Source organism: Topomyia yanbarensis, chromosome 3 (assembly GCF_030247195.1).
Source record: "Topomyia yanbarensis strain Yona2022 chromosome 3, ASM3024719v1, whole genome shotgun sequence".
Lineage (NCBI taxonomy): Eukaryota > Metazoa > Arthropoda > Insecta > Diptera > Culicidae > Topomyia > Topomyia yanbarensis.
In genome coordinates this window covers 33,385,391-33,404,288 of record NC_080672.1, presented here as the reverse complement: position 1 = coordinate 33,404,288, position 18,898 = coordinate 33,385,391, and the positions used below count along the sequence as shown (strand labels likewise).

General features: G+C 37.8%; 1 protein-coding gene across 2 annotated transcripts in view; it reads left to right on the top strand.

The window, feature by feature from the left end:
- The window catches only part of LOC131688099 (sarcolemmal membrane-associated protein), a 73,915-nt gene that overhangs the window by 41,887 nt on the left and 13,130 nt on the right, over positions 1-18,898 (top strand). The window lies entirely within an intron of this gene.

The following is an 18,898-nucleotide window of genomic DNA, read 5'->3' as shown; positions in this document are numbered from 1 at the left end:
AGCTTGAAGCTTTCCGGTCGAAATCATTTGAGCTTTATTTTTTTATTTAGATTATTTGTACACATATAAAGTTATATATTGGTTCGTGAGATATCGTGTTCGCTGCAACAAAAAAATACAATTCAGAGATAATTGAGTTCGATCGCAGTCAACGGTCCCGCGTTTTGAACACTTAGCGCCGTCTTTAAGTGGCCAACAACTACAGGTCTATAAGTAGCTATAACTCAAGTTTTAGTGCTTCGGTTTTAATGATTTTTTGAGAGAATTTTCCTCATTGTATGTACTTTTAGAATATCTGGTTTAAAACATCACGCTAACAACAATTTGTGGGCCCTCAAGGGACAATCGAATCAACTGGTCACATCGGTTTGACCAATCTAATGTGTCTAAACATATTCAGCAAGTATATATGGACCAGAGGCGACGCGTCGGCACGTTCAACCTGTTCATTGAACGGGTAAGCGAAATCTGACGACCCGAAACCCATTTTTAGTTAATCCTCCGGAAGTCGCGCAAATGGCACACTGAACGAGTAGCCGCAGCTGCTCTAAAATGATTTCGCTAGATTTTCAGAGCAGCGTGCACTGCCGGAAGGTTGAAATAAAACTACAACAGCAGCACGCAAATTCATTTATATGAAAGTTCGACAATTTGATCCGAACGATAAATCAACCCATCATATCAAGCAGGTAAATTTCAAAAAATCTGTCTACCCATGATCGGTTCAACCTCAAACATGCACGCATCTCGTAGTCTCCCCGCATGCTCTAGAATGGATAGAGCAGCTGCATGAGCGACGGCTGGAACAGTAGCGTGAGTGTCATATGCGATGGCTTTTTCTATTTCGTTTTGCACCGGTTCAAGTCAAATATTGAACCAGCGTTCATTGGTGCGATGTCCATATGAGTTGTGTGCAAACGAGAGTGGCTTATAATGTTTAAGCGCGTGTCGCCGTACGTTCATAACAGTCGGTCAAACGCATGTTTTCTTTGGTAGCCTAAACAAATGTTGGTGCACTTGGGGCATATTGGTTTTAGGCGTGTATGTATTTCGTTGGTTCAACGATAATAATGAACCGTCTACTTTTACTTCAAAGAAATTGTTTGCTCTTTGCATTTACATGTTGAAAACTTGTCTACTGAGAGTGAAAAATGGACATAAATCCAAATCAAGGGTTGTTCGAATGATTTCGCGTTCTATTGTAATAATGAACGGGTTGATGTTGGATGTCTCATGCCAACAATATTTTATGAGAAAAATATTGTTTTCTGGATTCAACGAATTGCATGAGGCACATTCAAATTTCTATCCCATTTGAAAGAATTGAGGGATGACTTTAAGCCGGATGACAAATATTTCAATCATTCTTATACAGAACGACGATTATTTCTTGGTGTGTAGAACATAAGATTCTACATTTCAAGTTAAGTCATATCATGTCATGATTTATAAATATTCAATGATAGATTTACAAATATTCGAATTCATTGAGTGAAAATTGATCATATTTAATATTCAAACGTATCAAAGTAGGCCCTGCCACAATATAAGCGTTTTCAGCCGTTCAAAAAGAGCTTCGATTATTTTAACTCTATTCGATGATACTTTTATACATGATTGTTTTTCTTAAATTTTAGTTTAGATATCTTTTAAATTGCTCGATTCTCGGGTATGTTATATATTTTTCATTCTTTTAAGCATTCTACAAGACGTTTGTTTGACAATTTACCGGTGGGCTTTGGCAACAAATTTGTTTTACTCAGCTCTTTCGAACAGAGAATCCCGTCAACCCAAGTAACGTCAGAAGAGATAAACAAGAAATAATCAGTTGATCTAAAACGTCTCATGCAGTCAAATTAAAGATGTTTGTGACGTTTTGTGGGCCTTTGTGATATATTGAACAGGTTGACGGTGAAACCACGCGTCGCCTCTGATATGGACATTATTAACTTATTGATAAGTTTTTCCATCATTATTACTTGAGTTATAGGATTTATTTTTATTATCTACTATATATTATTGGATGGGTTGGTTGGGCCATTTTCAAACGAAATTCTTTTTGTTTACCACTCTACTGTCTATAATCTATAAGCGTCCCATGTTGTAAAAGATTCAATAGAGGAAATTACGTTATCAGTTATTAACCCTCTTAAGCCAGATGTCTTCCATCAAACAACATATACCAGTTTTTCGACTACAACGTATAGTCTTTTTCAGTGTTCATATCAGTCTGAATAATATTCGGGAAATGTGTTGAAATGCCTTGAATATCCGTTACCTTCATATCGATTGAGTAAAGACGACGGGGATTTTTGAAATTTTCCAAGCTCTCTGGAAATTTGTCGTTGAATATTTATATCTTCAGTGGATAGGTGTTTTTTGAGAAAGGTGTGTTCCGCTACCTTAGATTGGAAGTGAAATGGTAAATCTTAATCCGACTCCGTAGAAGCATTAGTGATTTCTGCGATTTGTTCTAATATAAATTTTATCGCAATGAGAACATGATATTTTGTATATGCAAGATTTGCTTAGAGTATCTAGTGGATCTAGTATTGATTTTAGTTGACAGTTTCTATTACTGAAAACAAGATCCATGCCAATGTGTGTGAAATCTACTGCTAACCTTTTTAAACATTCAATTGTTGGTGTTAAGGTTGTAAGAGCTTGTTTTTTAAACATCTTTGATTTTTTTATGAATTGTTGATTGGATTGTTTGTTCTGGATACCTGTTGAGCATGCTTATATCGAAAATAAATTCTGTTTCCCTAATTTTCGCTTCTTTCTCTAAAGGTGAACTAAGCATTCTATGGACCATGTGATGAAAAGCGGTCATTTTATGCTGATGAAAATGGTTTGAAGTATTTGATATAATTCTTTTGGTATTTGTAGGTTTCCAATATATTTCGAAAATCAAGAACCCACTCTCACTCGTTACAAGGACAACCTAAAAGGGCAATTTGTTATCTTTCTCCTCCTCAAGTGTAAGCTTGATATTTTTATGGATGTTGTTAATGGTTTCCAACATCTGGTATAAATTTTTACGTTTGATATTGCAGAATGTTTTTTCATTCAGACATTCCTCTAGGTTTGCCATTTCTTGTTAGTTCACAAAGAAATGAAGAGAGTGGGTTACCCATTGGGGCACCCTTGGTTTGTTTATAGAAGACACCCCAAAATGCAAAATAATTTTTTTCCAAGCAAAGGCGTGTAAGTATGATATAAGCTCTTAAGTTATATAATTTTTTTTCATATGATTTCAAGACAGATGATTCAAGGCTATCTTCAAAGGATTACCGCATGGTCAAAGTTTGAACGAAATATCCAACGAATTGAAAAATTTACTTGGCTTTTCTCATTCACAAGTTATTCTAATGATGAGAATAGCTAACGGCTCCAACGCGCCACAACGCTCTGCCATTATCCAGGAGCTTTATTTAATTCATTTGAACAGTAATGAGGTTAATTTGAAAGTACAAAAAGCATGTTTTATGTTCCACGTACGAGTAAAGTAGAAACATTACACTAGTTTTGCAAATTCCCTCTCCTAGGATGCCAGGTTTGACGGTATTGCAAACATTTTCAAGCATATATGTGCATCAGTTTTAAAGAACCTCCGACAGACAACTGCTTTACGATGCTTATTACATTACGCCTTGATAGTGGTGCATCGAGAAGAGCGAGAGGGCTTATGGGGATTTTCTATGTTTTGTGTTCTTTCACACTCTGCACCAGCCCAAACTCACGGTCAACCATTAGCCTGCGAAAGCTGTCGTAGCCGACTAGCGGGTCGCCGTGGATTGTCTTTTCTATGAGCTATGTTAGCAAACATAGTTTAATAGCTTATTAGCAGTGTCTGTGAACACGGCTCGTAGTAGGGGTTATTGTGTGTCAATTTATCGGTCGATTTCGAGTTAAATAATAATAATTGTAGTTTTTGATACTAGTGTACAATTGTTATCTGGTAGTCGTATGTCTATCTGTGTATTTGTTCGTTTGAGTATTTGTGACAGTTGGGTCAAGGAATGGATATAGAACTGACGTATATGATAGAATAGTGAGTAATCCTTCTTTGGATTCGCTGGTCCCTTTTTGGCGGTTTTCAATTCGATCATTCGATTTGATTTATTCGGGAAGATAGGACTGGATAAATTAGGGTACGGTTGATTTACCTACATGCGTGAATCATCCATTCCCAGCTGGTTATGTTCAATACAATGTTGGAAATGTGTATTACATATTCAGCACGATTTGCATATACAGTACGATTTGCATCGACACTGAAACATCGCTTAAAACCAGCGGCGGATCAAAGAGGAAGGTTCGGGGGGTCCGGACCCTGCCGAAAATTTTCAACTTGTTAAGAAATTTTAAACTAGTTTTAATTTTACAGTAGCAACCCTTCATATCCGGGATTAGGTTAACGATTTTTAGAGTGATTGCATAACCTTTCTATATGAGAAAGGCAAAAATATGTAAGAGTCCAAAAAAGTCAATTTTTGTTAAAAAAATGTTTTTCGGGATTTCATAAAATCTCAACGTTTCATGCATTTTAAAGTCATTTGGCATCAAAAATTCGATTTTGAAATTTTGCCTTACTCCCCCCCTTTGGGAATTTTTCATTTCAGATTATATGGAAATTTACTGCGTGGTCGCACTCTTCAACCTGTAACTCCGGAACCGGAAGTCCAATCAATAAAAAATTCAATAGCAGCCGATGGGAAGGTCGTACCTTTCATTTGAGACTAATCGGTCCAGTCATCTTTGAGAAACATAGGTGACATTTTTTTCCACATACACACAGACATTTTCCGATCTCTACGAGCTGAGTCGAATGGCATATGACACTCGGTCCTCCGGGCCGGGATTAGGTTGACGATTTTTAGAGTGATTGCATAACCTTTCTATATGAGAAAGGCAAAAACGTTAACATACAAACGCTCGAGTCCTTCTCTATCTTCCACAGTCACCTACGCTCGCAAACAGGATAACACCCCGGTGACTAAGTGAACGGTTTAGCACTTAAATATTCACAAACGCGGTCTCAGGAATAAACCTCTAAACGCTCATGTTCGCGCGATCATGAATCGGTTACATCCGGAAGTCCCTATCCTCGGCTTCTTGTAGCATAGGTCCATTGCCTTCAGGTGGACCAAACAAAAAGATTACGCTCATATCCTCAAAACAACACGTTTCATGGCGATATCCAAATCGAATTTATAAACACGGAGTCACATACACGTGACAAACACGATAACATACACATGCTTGAGCCCTTCTCGATCATCCACGCAACATGCATCCGCGTTTTCGCAAACATGATAACATCCCGGTGATAATATGAACGTCTCAGTACTTATAATAGTTCAAATGCGGTATCAAGCGTAAACCTACAATCTCCCGCGCTCGCGCTATCATTAAGAACACTCGCGTGCAACACGGTCATGAAATCGAATTCATACACGCGAAGTCACATATACGCGAGCACATGCGACAAACACGTTAACATACGAACACTTAAGCCAATCGCAATCATCCACGCAATCTAGCTGCGATCGTGAAACTTGATAACACCTGGGGAATAAGGTGGAACTCTAGTGATATGGAAGCACTCACTCTGTTCCAGCATCTGAACACACGGTCATAAAATAGTATTTATACATACACGTTAACACACGCGATGGAACACGTTAACGTACAAACGTTCGAGCTCCTTCACGACGATACACGCGATCGCGAGTCCCTACGCCCGCACATGCCTGAACCGTACAATGAATATTACATTCAGAATCACGGCCCCCTGCAATTGGCTTTAAGCAGTGTTTTAGTGTGTAACATTACATTACGTGAATGATTCTGACGGGGAGCCCTTCCGAGAATCTAACTCTACAGTTCCAGTAAGACAAGTCTCGACAAAAGTCTATTACATAATACTAATTGTTAGTAAAACAACCGTTATTTAAACTGGTGTTGTCACGAATCATATTTCCTCTGACAGTACGAAACGCTAATGGCAACGGTACTTTGGGGTATAAACGTACCCCACGTCAACTTTGACTCCTGCTTCCACGAAGGCCAAAAGTAAACTGGCTTTACCACCTTTTCTAACTGTTACTATGAGCTCTAAATTGAATTATGTTTAAGGTCCCATGTCGGTAAATGCCGAATTCTCGTTTTCACACGGCTCCAAACATGGCGTGGGGTACATTTGTACTCGAGTGCAGTGGGTTAAAATAACTGATTTATTAAGTCACCCTAAATAAAACAAATAAGTCGCTGTAAAATTAAAACCGTTAAAGATTAAGCTATTTTCAGCAAAGTTACTCATCTTTTTTCGTTCAGGAGAATCAAGAGAGTTTCAAAATCAAGAGAGTCACCCTAATTTTGTTTACACCAAAATAAAATGCACTTATTGTGGGGAATTTGTTCCGAAGACGCTGAATGGTTTATAAGTACTGGATTTTTGCCCAAAACATCGATTTATGGCCCATGGTGGAGTGGAGGAAAACTGTTTTTCGCTGATGAGTTGGAACTTAACTGCAAGCCAAAAATTTAAAATTTTTGGGTTTGGGTCAAGTACAAATTTATGACAAATCGTAGTTTCAGATCTGATCCACGTTCTGTTGAAAAAGTATTTCAGCATATGATGTCAAATATTTAACATTATTTGTCCTTTTTTTTCGACCATTCCTGAGATTTAGCATAACCATTTAAAATTATGCTTGACTTAAGTCGGACCTTTAAATGAAAACTTATCTACTACAGAAGCACTCACGCAAGTGACAATGTTTACACCAGTACCAGGCGAAAATTGTATTGATGTTTCTTTGTATGTAGATTCCAGTCACATCAGCTTCAATTATATCTACAAACAGTGTATATGTATAACTGAAGCTGATGTGACTTGAACATATCAAGCATAAACCGCAGTCGGCAGTGTAAATTAGAGGTGAAATGGTCACCACTGGAAAGCACTCAACTCGATGCGGAGTTATCAATTAAAAGCCTCATCGGTTTCATTGCAAACGCGGGGACACTACATGGCTGGCGACGTTGCGAAAAATTCGTCACGTCGCCTACGCGTGGTATTTTTAGATCAGCTTCCACGCCCACCCAAATCGGTAGGGACGACATTACGATGAATATTAAAATCGTGTCGGCTAGACCTTCCTTTGATCATGTAAATGTGTGGCTTCAAATAAATATTTGTTGAACGGTAAAATCGATTGACGTGATAATTTTCTGAATACTATCATTATGCAATATCTCAACAAAATAGTTCATTGCTGCAGAGACAATATATTGAGTTCTAACAATTTTCGCTGGTCAATCAACGAAACGATCAATATATGAAATCAATCGTGTAGTGCTCCAATTATCCGAAATGCTAGATACTAACATTTCGTATAATTGGAATACAAAATTATGGGTTTCACTGTGCAACTTTGCGGTCTCCTGCATATGTGACTCAATTGTAACCACTCTACGCACAATTGGCTGCCATGCAGCTCGTCGTTTTGAACCTTTGCTTGCTGATTTTCTCCCCATCTGCACCATTCTGAACCATGTGAGTATGAGAAAGCAGAAGCTTAAAAAACCTTGCAAGGAATCGAATTTCCTTTTGTAACCTGTTTACCCTTTCAAACCGAACAACCTACTTGACGAACCTTTCAACTGTAGCTTAAAGAATACTTGAACTCATGACCTGCTGATCCGTAAATTCGACATGTCATCAACCGAAACGACGCATAAATGTTATTTATTAAACACTGTCAATGCGACATAGTTTCGTCTTGTTGGCTGCTGCTCTGGTTTGGAATGGTCATTGCTTTGGAACAGTGCCAATGCGACATCCATAAAAAAAAGTTTTATCCCACAGCCGAGGGGGCAATTACCTCTAGAATAACGCATGCTTCTTTCGGCACATATTGCACTGGCTGTTTCCGTGTCGCGCGGTTGCCTTTTTCCCTAATTTAATTTTGCGGTTGCCTTTTTCCCTAATTTCGAGAAAAAAGCGACGTTTCAAATATGCTGGTGCAAGGATAACCGATCCGAAAAGTGTTTTTAAAAGAAATGGTTTCACACGCGTCAAAACAGACAAATGTTTAACACTAATTTCAATCATTTGATAAAACATTCTCCTGCAATAAACATTTAACTAATAATCAAATTAATTGTAACGTAGGGGCTGATGGAGTATCTGAATATTTAAGAAGAGACGCTCTCCCTTGTTTCTTAACAATTGTTTACTTTTTTCAACTAATATTCGACTCGCACATCCACGCATAAGCGTTTTCCGTTCCGCACAGTTTGAAATGGACTGACTACCCTACATGTTTTGAATTTATTCTGTGTAAATTACTTAGTAGTCTGCACCTCGTAGCCTTAGCTCCGCGGTCTATCTCACATCTGCTGAGGTGTGCGTTGATCTTTTACAAACTCTGTCAGTCAGTCTGGGCACGTTTTCTTCCGCACATCGAGATATCTACCTTTACTAAACGTATACCTTACTAGGTCTCGATAGTCATGCACGTCGGCTACATCGGCATCGGTGTGGTGAAACATGGATAACCGCTGCGTTACAGTTACCGGAATGCATTCACGAATGGCCGCGATGTTAAACGGTTTCAACCGTGGCACGCTGATGGATTTTATTGCATTCGTACTGCATGCATACCCCAGAGCAGGAAGTGTCTGGGAAGGGGTTTGATGTGACTGGGGATGCGAGAGAGCGGTAATTTGGGACAAGCAGATTACCCTTCTGGGCCGACTGGTGTACCGTGGAAGCAAACATTTGAATACAATTACCTCTCTTGTAAGCGATCGCTAGGGTAATCTGAAAGATATTTATTCTGCATGTTCTACCTTAATGCGGGCAGCAACAGTAGCACCAGCTGTTGAAAGGAAATATCATGTTACGGGAATGCTCCGGCTTGGATGACATGTTTTGGCTTGATGAAATTTCATAATATATAGTGAGTCACTATTAGTGACGTAGAGTGACATCCCGATCAGAAACACATAATAGAAAGAGTTCAAAACTATTTTTCGCACTGTTAGTTGTTATAATTTTCAGTTATTTTAACTGCTAATGAGACCAGATTTATAACACAGTTTACTACGAAAATTTCATTCTGTTATAATTTCGTTATTGCATTCTGATCGGGATAGAACGTTAAAAATAATCCTTGTTTCAATTACAGTTTTTCTGTACAATTTCCGCATTAATTCTACTACAAACACAGAAATAAGCTTGTATACTATATTTGAACATGGAGAGATAAATATGCTGGCGCATTACAAATACACATGCACTTGCAGTTACGTATTTGGATTACGCCTTGTAGTCTTGAACAGTGTTCGTATCAATTATGTTCCAAAGTTTGCTGGCCTTGCAAAACATAAAATTAGTATTTAGTGTTTCGGATTCTCCTTATCGGTAAATGACACTAGATTAGCGGGTAACCCGGAAGGGTTAAATGTGAAATTGGAACTAAATGTGAAATCGATACTAAATGTCAGAAAATTTGATGTTTTTGAATTTTTACGGTAACTAGTCTATTTTTATTGTTCAAGGTACAGTTTATTAAAATTGAGTGAAGAATAATAGAGAAATATGCACGAGAAAATGATAAAATTTAATCTGAATGACAAAAAGCCCTATAACCCCAACTTCTCGTATTTGGACAAAGGTCAAAAAGGTTCTGTTCGATTTCTGAGATTTTATCACATTTGAAAAAATGCAAAATATGTACATTATTAAAGATAGGGGATTCTGGGGACAAACTGACCCAGTACCCCACTTTCCCGTATTTTTTGGGAAAGAGAAATATCTCCATTCAAATACTAAGGTTATTTCCTTTAAAATAGGCATGAATGGTAATTTTCTGAGCGCCACTTCAAAATTTAATATATTTTTCCTTCATATTTTCCCATAGTACCAATTTCAAAAATTTCAAGCGAAGTGGGCGGGGGACTAGAATTGTCAAAATGATGTGAAATTTGGCATGTGAGCTTACTTTGATATTTGTCACAATATTAGAATTAAAAAAATACTATGCGTATGAACTGGCGTATATGACAGATTAGTGGGTATCCCTTCCTGGGATTCGTTGGTCACTTTTTACCGGTGTTGAATTCGTACATTCGATTCGATTCGTTCGAAAAGATCGAATTGGATAAATTAAGGTAGAGTAGAAAGAGGTCAAATAGGTATGGGGATACAATAGGTATAGGGCATTATCTTTGCTATGTTATTGCAGAGGTCGCTCATGTTGCATGAATTAGATACACGGTAGATAACATCGTTGATGACTGTCATTTCGGCTGTTACTGTGAATCAGCTGTATTAGTTACGGCATCGTTTTTGTTTTCGTGTGTTGTTATGTGTAAACGCATTATCTTTTGTCCTCAGTACAGTACATATAATCAATGTATAAAATTCAAGTGAGTTTTTCTTATGTAAAAATTAATGCTGAACACGAGTTTTGCGTTGGTTTTCGATTTTTGTTTTTGAAAAAAATACTGATGTCCGCGTCATGAAACATACACTTGGGGGCACGATAAGCCGTTTGGTGACATTATAGGTCACTATTATAATGCAAATTAAAATAATTTTGAAAGGAAAGTTGTGCGTAATTTAACCCATTATTGCCCAACCTACTATATATAGTAGGTGCTAAGAAAAACTCCTATTACTCAAGCAATAATGCAGAAGAGGCATTATCAATGAGTTAATATTGTTAATGTACTCTAACAGAATACGTTTAAAAAAGTTATAGTGGTTGAACCGGTATTTATGCTTTGTTTTTATTAAATTTTCCCTTAAGGGGTTACACATTTTTGCAGGATGAAAAAAAAATCGAATTTTTGTAAATTAGATATTCTGAAACTACATACGCTGAGGAAAGTTTTCTCAAAATTTCATCAAGATCGAAATACAACAACTTGAGTTGCAGCTTTTCATATACCGCTATCCATTGACCACTTGTAGGCGGTGCGTAGTGTTTGATACGCTAGATCGCTGACTCGTTGTACCGACAGTAAAACTCGATTATCTCGAAGTTGTATTTTGTTGAAAAGTTCATTCGCGGCGATCACCATATCTCAGGAACCAATTATTCGATCAATTTGAAATTTTCACTTGTTGTTCCTTATTATATCAGCTACGTTCAGTACAAAAATAATTTGACTGGAATGACCACATCATTTTTTCCGATTGGAAAACTCAATTTGTGATGCGCGTGAAAAATAAGTTGGGCAATAATGGGTTAATGCGAAAAACGCCAAAACGAAGTGAAGAGGACATAAAAAACACTATTGCATCTGTTCAAGATATCGGCAGTATTCGATCAGCCTCTAAACAATTCAAGGTTCCGTTCAAAACATTAAGTGCTTGTATGAAAGGAAAGTTCTCGTCATGAATGAAAGCTCGTCATATATTTCGCACGAGTTAACAATATAATAATTTAGGAGTAGTTGAAGTATATAATTGAAGGAAATACGCTCGGAAAGGAGAACGAAAAGGAATCCAAAAAATGTTCCAAAGCACAAACGTGATCGTCACACAGCTAAACAACCACGTTAGTCGAAAGGCACAACTTCAATTTCACACTCTGGCGACGACGAGGACACCGAAGAAATCATTCGCAAGTACAAAGCCATACGCAGCTGCTGAAAACCATGTTTTTTCAACATTTCCTTCCACGGTTTCATGATTTTTTACATCATTTGCCACTTTCTCATTTTTTTACCTGAGTGTCGTGAATAGAATAATTTTTCAACAATCTGCCGTATTCATACTCTTCAAATAAAAGTTGAACTTCTGATTTTCTTGGCGGGTACATTGTTTATTTAACCTCGAATATAGTGACCTTTCGTACCCCCACATTTAAAAAATATCGAAAAAAAATTGCGTTCGCCTTATTGGATTTAGCTTGAAAAATATTTATGCCAGATGTATAGCCTTTCCAACGAATGCTTGTTTGTCAAAATCGGTGCAAAAATATGATTGCACTAGCTCGCCAAAAAAACTGACCTACTTGACCCCTCTCTACTCTACTATTAATTCACCGACGCACGTCAACCACCCATTACCAGTCAGCATAGCATGGAAGAATTCTAACAGAGTGCAATTGTCGTTAATGGTAATTAAGAATCATTTGTTGGCATTTAAACGAGTTCAAGTAGTTTAATTACATGTTACATATGTTCTTTTCTTCTACTTCATTAATCTGTTTTTGTTGTACTTCTAGTAATTAGCTTTTCCACTACTAATGTGCGTCAAAAATAATATCGATCAATTTATACGCTTCTAATGAATTTCCCTCCCGTTTTTCTTTATTCGGCGTGTTATTTTTCTAGTTATTGCCATATCTTAATTATATTCATAATAACAATCACTATCACAATAAATTGCATATTCTCTCATATACACTCACAATCTCTTTCATTCCAAACGTACAAACGCTCGTGTCCTTCGCGATAACACTAACCTGGTCACAAACGCGAACATGCAATTGTAATCATCCCCACATACTTACGTCTGCGATCTCGTCAATATTAAAACACTCCGGTAATTAAGTGAACGAATCAGCTCATATAAATTTACAAACGCGGTTTCAAGCATTAACCCATCCTTTGCGCGTTCATGAATCGATCACGTCCAGAAGTTCCTACCCTCGGTCCTAGCTTGGTAAACTCATACCTTCATGACCAATAAAAATGACACTCATATTCACTAGACAATATGTTCCGTGGCGACATGAGCGGGAACTCTAGTGTTATGGGAGAACTCTCTTCTAGTATCTGAACGGTTCACTGAAAATTAAGTATCAGATACACGGTTCGCGTGTATGTAACTTCGCGTGAATATATTTCTTTTTATAATTGTGTGACCATTCGAATATTTGTGTGTGCTCTTGAATGAACACACGCCAGCAAAGGCGATAAACACGTTAACATAGAAACGCTTGAGTTTCGTCCACGCACCACTACGCCCGCAATCTCGCTAATATGGAAGCACCCCAGTGATTAAGTGAACGTTTTAGTACTTATAAACCCAGAAAGGCGGTTTTAAGTGCGGACCTACAAACACTGAAGCCTGCTCACTCCTGAAATGCTCATTCAATCCCGGCCCAGATGGCATTCCATCGATCATTTTGAAAAATTGTGCAACTAATGTTGTGTCTCCATTGGCAACTATATTCAACCTCTTGCTATCTACAGGACAATTTCAGAAATCTGAAAGAAGGCGTATCTTTTCCCAGTGTACAAAAAAGGAGGCAAGCGTATCATCTCGAACTGTCGCGGCATTGCAGTTTTATGTGCATCGTCTAACGGGTTCTTTCTCAAGCGTTCAACAAACACCAATTGTTTGTTATACTTCCTACATAGTCCAAGAGATCACGAGATTAATCACGAAATTGCAATAGCGAAACTCAAACGTCTCGATTTCCACGGAATGTTACTCGACTGGCTAAACTCGTATCTCGTTGGCTGTGAAATGTCAGTGAAAATAGGAGATAGTATCTCTGAAACAATAGCCGTTACCTCTGGTGTACCACAGGGAAGTCACCTTCGACCTCTCCTATTTCTAATTTGCATCAATGCCGTCAATCTCTCTTTGAAATGCTTAAAGCTTTCTTACGCCGATGATGTTAAATTATACTTAAGAATTTGAAATCTAAATAAGGCCCAGTTTCTGCAACAACAGCTCGATATCTTCGCTGGAGCCAATTGAACAAAATGGTGCTGAACGCATCAAAGTGCTCTATTATCACCTTCACTCGTAAACGGAACTCAATCATATTCCATTATTCGCTGCTAGGATCCAGGACTTGAAACGGGAAACCTTCATCAAAGATCTCGGGGTCATGCTAGATAGGAAATTGTCCTTTTATGATCACATATCATCAGTGATGTACCAAATCGGTTTTTTATAATTTTGTGGAAAAAAACCCAAGGTTTTTTCCCGGTTAAAACGTTTTTTTCGTGGGAAGATTGGGTTTTTTGCAATTTTGTGATATATTAGTAATTGAAAATTAATGTATTGTTATCCAAGCACTTTTATTTTATTTATGAGCATTGTTGTCATCAAGTTTTGCATGTATATAAATTCTGAATGGTTTTCCTCGATTGAATCATTGCTATAGCGGTGATCCAACATTTCTTTACAAATATTGTGGTTGAATAAGTGATAAAACTTTTCAACACGTTTTGGGCTAAGTCGATTGCGTTTCTTACTGTGAATCCACCTAAACGTACTAAACATTTTTTCTACTGTTGCTGATGTAGTTGATGCCAAAAGAATTCGGATTGCGATTTGTGAGAGTTCTGATTACGGTTCATACTAATGACGAATGTCAAGGCCACTCGCTTTCTGGATATTACTCACTTTTAGTTTTCACCGAACTAAATAGGTATTTTCTAAATTTGGTATAAATACCTACCTCATTTCGCTAAAACTATAGCAACCCCTAAAATGAGTAACAAGCAGAATAAAAGTAGTTTGGACATCATACGATTATTCTAATTTTCACTAGTTTGAGTAACAATGACTATTGTTCCCAGTATTATATGAAACAAGTTGAAATATGGAATGGACCGAAATTAAAGTCGCAGGAACAGAAAATGCTTCGTAAAACCCGTTGTAAATATATTAGAATGTGAAAATTGGATTTAAACTTCAAGTTTAAAAATCGGCCAGGAGCTTTTCGATTATGTTCTACATAATTAAAAACGTAAAAAGTATATCCGGTTCTTAAAAAGGACTTTTCGTTATATAACTTTTAATCTTGAATGTAACGTACGGAATTTCCCGTGAGCGAATTACACTGGATGTTCATCCTTGCAGACTTTTTCGGGTGAGAATATTCTAAGCGATTCTCATGCTCAAGGATCTCTATCCGATTTTAACGCTTGATGTTTATATTCGATTTTTATATGCATCTGGAGTGGGTTCTACAAAGTATGTTTTATCCTTGCGACTTTTATTTTCGGTCTCTTAAATGTAAATGCATGTGTTCGCACAATCATGCATCGCCCACATTTGAAAGCCCCCACCTTCGGCTCTAGTAGCATAGGTTCATGGCTTCAGTTGGACCAATCAAAAAATGACGCTCATATCTACTAAACAACACGTCCCATGGCATCATGACTGAGAACTCTAGTGACATGGGGAAAATGACTCTTCAAGTTTCTGAACCATACACTAACAAATATCTAAGTATCGGTCTCATGGACCGCGTGCGATCATTCGAGAATACACATGAATATGCGAATGGCCACACGGTTATAAAATCGAATTTAGACACGCGAAGTTATATATCCACGCTAGCACAGGCGACAAACACGTTAACATACAAACGCTCGAGCCCTTCGCGATCTTTCACACACACACACACCTACACCCGCAATCTCACAAACACCCCGGTGACTAAGTGAACGTTTTATCACTTATAAATTTACAAACGCAGTTTCAAGGGTTCATGCCTACAATTCGACAAATCAGAAAAATAACGTTCATATCCACTAGACAACACGTTCCATGACGACCTGACCGAGAACTAGTGTTTTGGGAGAACTCACTTTCTTGTAGCATTTGAATCGCACATTGAAATTTGGATTCACGGTCCGCGCGATCATCCAAGAACACGCTTATATGCGAACGGTCACATGGTTATAAATTTGAAGCACACGCGAAGTTACATACACGCTAGCACACGCGACATACAAACGCTCGCGCGACATGCAAACACCCATACGATCAAACACATTAACTTACAGCCCATCACGATGATACACAAAAACGAACATGCAATCGCGATCATGCACAAGCACGCCCAAGATTTCGCAAACACAAAAACGTCCCGATGATTTAGTGAACGCTATAGAACTTATAGTCTGATTAACACGGTTTTAAGCGCCCACAAATAAACGCTCATTTCCGCGCGATCGTAAAGTCCCTATGCCCGCAAATCCGAACCGTACACTCAAAATTACAATCAGAATCATGGCCCGTTGCAGTTGGCCTTAAGCATTGTTTTAGTGGGTGCCATTTCCCGTCCCGTCTGCAATTGTAGCGAGTGATTCTGACGGGGAACCCTTTCGAGAACCCAGCTCTACAGCTCCCGAAAAAAAGGAAATGCGCACACGGAAAATGTTACTAAATACAGAGAATTTATCCGAAACCTACGGAGATCCTACATTATTCGGAGTAATCTTATTGCTTTCGTTGTGTTTTTTTTAAATTACATTTTTTACGAACATCTAATTTGTTAGGACAGTTTAACACTGATATGGGGATTTAGTGATAATTATTATTTTTGTAATGTTTCATTCCATATTATAAATAAATGCACCATTTTGAAATTTTTTGTGAATTAATCATGTGACGTTTCGATAGGATAATGTGCCTATTATGACAGTAGAGCATATAATGACCCTATTTCGCACTTCGTGGCTTCTAACCAAGCATATAAGACAACGGTTATGTCTATGTGGCTGAAAACGCGTGCAAGAAAAAGTGCAAGTTATATTCTTCATTAGTTATGCACATATTTATTCAGTTTTGGTTTATTTGGTTAAAATGAAATTAGCTTCTTGAAATATCTGCTAATTCACCTCATTCACACAGTGAACCGAAACGAGGCCCATCGGCGTTTAGCAAAACCACAAATGCAACCGGTCAATTACCGCCTCATGTCTCGTTATTCCGCCACAATTATATTAAACATTGCACTGATACGTACCTTTTGCCGGAGAATCCATGTATGAATAATTCATATTAAAATAAAATGGTAAAAGCTAGAGTAGGTTTAGTTTAGTAGAATAATACCTGATTTAGGAATACGACAGTTCCATTTTTCGCCATGTGTGCTTCAGATACACTACCACAATAGAAACAATCATGCTACATCCAACACACAGGAAAGAATCAGCAGTGCGGCCAAACTAGAACGTAAAATTATTCTAATACAATTTCACGTATGGGTAATCAATTACTTTAAGTTATTTAACTGATTGCTGATTTTCATCTTCACAAAAAAATTCGGCTCGTGACAATGCAATGATTTGATGTGAAACTATTCATTACCAGTTGTTAGCTTTTATTCTGAGAAAGCTTCATTTAAAAGTTGTTCAAAAAATAGTGCGGCTCTCTCTCTCTCTGATAGGACAAGAATTGGCATATTACCCTACGTACGCTCAATGAAGTGAAGGTGTACTTGCTGTCGATGTATACTTGGCACATTCTCAGCATTTGCTCAAGGCGCCAATTCTATATAGTGTATTTTTCAAGATTGTTCTTTATGACTATTCTTTTAATAGTATGATCCCACGTGGTAGCTATTTTTAAAATTGGTAATCAAATCTTCAGACGCCCAGAAAACTGATTATGACTTACAAGAAAGAAAAGAACACAGAGACATTACATTACAAATTTTTCTTCTATTTTACGAAATGCGAAATTCGGTCTTAGCACACCTAAGCTTTTTTTCGTCGTTAATAGGTCAAAATCTGTGAAAAGTGAATACTGGTTGACACAACAACCATACAACAATGATTAAGTTTTCTATGTTTTGCACACAAGCAAAGCTTTAAATTTCACATACATGTTTTTCGGTCATCTTGCCTTACTTTGAATTATAGTGGCATTTGTCAGCGCAAAGTTCTCCGCCATTCGCATAATTGTTATCTTATTTCAGCTGCAAAACCAAAGCTGAAGAAAAGCGCCGAATCGTCTGTCGTTGATTTGGATCACCTTATCGTGTTCTCCGGTAGTGATAGGGGGAAGAGGGAGTGCGAACAGCTGATGCCCCAATCGCTGTCATTTCATATATACGCGATGCGGTAAAACCGTTCCATTATCACCCTTACGACTAACGCTACGGCGTTACTTTCGCGTTCACTGGTGGTTGATTGATGGGATGTTGTTCTACCGGCAAGATGCAAAGATCCCCCTTTCAACCAGTACAGTACGTGTTTGGTTTATACTGGTGCCGATGTGAACTCTGCTAAAAATCGTCACTCTGTGCGCATCAGCCGAGGCAGGCAGACAACCGGGAAGACCACCCTCAACCGCCGAATGGGGGGCCATTCTGGTTGATGAGTGACACTGTTGTTGATGTAACTTAAATTCCGGGTGTATTTTTTTGCGGTAGGTTGAATCAGTCAGCAGCACAATACTACTATCAGCTTGGGTGTGTTTGTTGCTTGAGTTTAGCCAGATGTGATTTTCGTTGATTTATGTTTCAGATAATAGTGGAGCGTATATTTTTAGCGGACGATGTGCGGTTTAATCCGTATTTGTGGAGTAAAATATGATCTAAGGCAGATTACTAATTGAATTTAGGAGGTCTGGAAGTAAGCCAGTCTTCAAATGTGAAAATACTTTTCTACTGATGCATTAGCAATATTTCCTTCAATAATATTGACATGAGTACATTTCTGACATTTTATTACCATCAAACATGATGATTCCTGATACGTCATATTCGAATTTCTTGTTAATAGAATATAAGGAACAATTAGAGTCACACCAATTATTTTGATTTTAGTTACTATATTATACAAAGATCTAAGGGCAACCGTAAAAGAAACCGTGAACAAAGACATTCTTAAATTGAAAGTTGGACTCAACAATAAGTTGTATAAATTTATCCAGCAATAACCAAACTTGAACGATGTTAAATATTTTTAGTATTCTATTTTATCGATACTGTTTCATTTATGACTACATTCGACCTGCTTGTGTCGAACACGTAAACAATCACTCATGCTTCCAACCCATATGGGTAAAATTGCCGAAACCACTGTCAGCCGATTATAAACGGGCATACAGTTAACTCAATTTTATTTTAATTCATCTCATCTCAGAACTGCACGAAATAACGTGAGCACT